Here is a 3,123-nt window from a genome sequence, read left to right as displayed (position 1 = left end):
GATTCTTATTCTTTGTTATTTGTCATGTTTTCCGATTTGAATAATACAACTCTTTTTGTAATTCAAAATTCTAGCATTTTTAGGTTTTAGAATCAAACAAAAGTACTATTTTATGCATTCTTTTCTCAAAAAAGTAGTGGTTTTTAAAAAATGGAAGTACATCTTTTGTCCCAAAATTATGAATAAAGGTACACTTTTTGGTGTTTTTCCACAAAATGGAGTTGAGTTGTCATTTGCATGATTTTGTTATCATTTTTTATAACTCGCTGTTTGAGCTAAACTAGCCACAATCGCATGATGTTCCAACCACCAGGCTGGTTTAGTAAAATAAAAATATATTCCTTTTCTAATATATTGCTATTAATTTTTGCTCAACCACACCACCGGGTTGGACAACAACTAATGTTTGTTCAACCATGCTAGTTCAAGACAATCATGTAATTGGCAATTGAGTTGAACCAACCTACGGTTGCATGATGTTCCAACCACGGGGATGGTTTAGGACAATCACATTTAGTCCAAGCATGGTTTAAGAAATGAAACAAGTAAACTATCCCAAAGCTCAATCACAAACAACCACCGGGCTAGTTTAGGCACCACTGACATGCCTTGTATCTAGCATGTGTATGATGTGCTCCTCAAACACCTTGCGTCCCGTTCGCTTTTTACAGATGTCCTTTCTATTTGGAGTAACTCTCGTATTTTCATGCCAAAACATCGTCACTGTAACAATGACTTTCGCACTTAGGCTGTCTCTCCTTTTCTTTTCTTTTGTTGAAGCCCACAGACTTCTCGGATCGGTATGATCGTGCATTGCTTCTACTCTTCATTCAACTGCTGGACCCATGTTGGTTCTCCTTATTGACAACATCTTCGACATTCTGTACCCAAGCCGTTTCTCCTTTGTTTCAAGGGACACCAACATAGCTAATGTCACCCTCATTGCAGCTAGATGATCTAAGATGTGCACGCTTTTCACTTTCTCCAAACCATTTCTCAGGTTAGAGAGCATCAGCTCTTGGGCGTGCATCTCCCGAGGTGTTGGTAGGTTATTACTCCACAAACTTTAGGATGCAGGCTAAAGCTTGTGAAGACTTGAGACTGGTAATAACCTAAATGGCTTGATGTTGCTGCCTCAAATGCTCCCACCAATTGTGATACCACAACTTGCGTTCTTTGCTCCAATGGCAATCATTGAATGTGTGCATCTACAACCACTTCCTGTTGTTGCTTTACAAGGAGTCTTCTTTCTTCTCGTTGTTTCTCCCTTCACAGATGTTGCAAAAGTTTCTTCTGTTGCCGTTTCGATACTATGCATGTGCTTTCCTCGACCCGCAATCTCTTTCTTGTGCCGCCTTGACCTGGCTTTTCAATTTTCATGTCTCGCAGCCTCTGTTTGCTTCTTTTGCAAGCCATGGTGAGCTGCATGTTTCCATTGATGCCATGGCCACGATCAGTCCAAAATAGCCCCAGAGAAGCTAGCTGGTGAGGCAAGCAAAGAATGGAAGACAACTTACCCGAAAGAAGACAATGACAAACCAAAGTCTACACAAGGTCACATCGAGGTGCATGCAGATTGCAGGGTGTTTGCAAGGCGAGGGCAGGTTGCAGGTACTTAATCTTCCAAGATTTGATGGGCCGAAGGTGTGGAAATTTGAATTTCATGGGAGTAGGAAAATTTTCAGCCCCCGATTTTCCCTCGTCCGATGATACATGTCAGTAGAATTGGACATCCCAACCAAGTGCAATGTGGCCTAAAATTTTTGAAAACACAAATAGGCCAAAGGGCATGCTATTGGGTTTGATGGCTATGTATTATGAAATGCAATAATCTTTTGGCATGCTTATGAGCCATATAGCAAGCAAGTGCATGGAAAAAGAAACAATTCAAAATTGTAAATAGTGTTGGATTAATTAAAAGATCTTTGCACATGCACAAATTGCACATTTTCAACTTCTTCCATTTTAGGGTGAATCTAAATACCAATACCAACAACCACCACTGTTTTAAGAACACCATGTAGTACTCCCACTAGTTTGGATTCCAAATTTTCAATCCGTTTTGGTTTTCAACAAATAAAAAAAAAGTTATGGAGAGAGGCCTAAAATGGGTATACATCACTTTGGCACAACATTAGAGGCCCATTAACCCATGCCTAATGTTCTCATTTAGGTGTGTCCTTGGGTTGACAAGAAGCTCACGTAGTGTACTTTTGAATGATTACTTGGTTGCATGTATGTATAGAACAAAATTTTTGATGTTTTGGAATAAATTGCTATATCCTATAGTCTTCAAGATGCATGCAACATAGCACTTGTAATGATTTAATGGTCTCGTTCCATATCCTTATTCCATAATTTTTTGCTCTCATGTTCAAGTTTGGAATGTACTACAACTTGAAGACAAAGTTTGCCAAATTGTGTTGAGCAATGCATAAGTTATGGGTCATGCAAGATACCTTTATACAAAAAATTCCCTGAACCTCACAAAAAATGGCTACACCCAAGCAAACAATGACCCTTGGATATTATTTTCACGGTTGGTCATGCATATGTCTAGCATATGTCTGTATGTCCGATGGGTATGATACTTTCCAAATTTGTAATGAGAGTAATAATATTTCATATTTGTCTATTGATTTGATTTCGTTCTTTCATATTTGTCTACGGATTTGATATTGTTTTCATGGATGGGCATGTGTATTTCCACATTTCTTACCATGCATCGTGAGTGCTAATAATATGCATCAATGTACTTCCATCATATATGTGTATGCCTTGTGCATGAAAATACTTTGATTAGGCCTTAATGAGAGTAAAATCCTTGTTCTTTCAAATATTTATGTGGATTTAATATATTTTTCATGGTTGGGCATGCATATTTCCACAATTCTTACCATTCACCATGCACGAGTGCTAAATATATGCATTGTGCACTTTTGGAATGTATGTGTGTGTCTGATGGGTATGATATTTTGCACACGGCTTAATGAGAGTATAATCTTTTTTCTTGCAAAGTTTCATGTGTATCAGATATTATTTGCATTGTTGGGCATGCATATCCGTCGCGTATCCCAACATTTCTTACCACACATCATGTAGGAGTGTTAAAAATATGCGTCA

Source organism: Dipteris shenzhenensis, chromosome 7 (assembly GCF_047967505.1).
Source record: "Dipteris shenzhenensis isolate YYH24624 ecotype China chromosome 7, Dip_SZ_1.0, whole genome shotgun sequence".
Taxonomy (NCBI): domain Eukaryota; kingdom Viridiplantae; phylum Streptophyta; class Polypodiopsida; order Gleicheniales; family Dipteridaceae; genus Dipteris; species Dipteris shenzhenensis.
Note: the sequence above shows the minus strand (reverse complement) of the source record.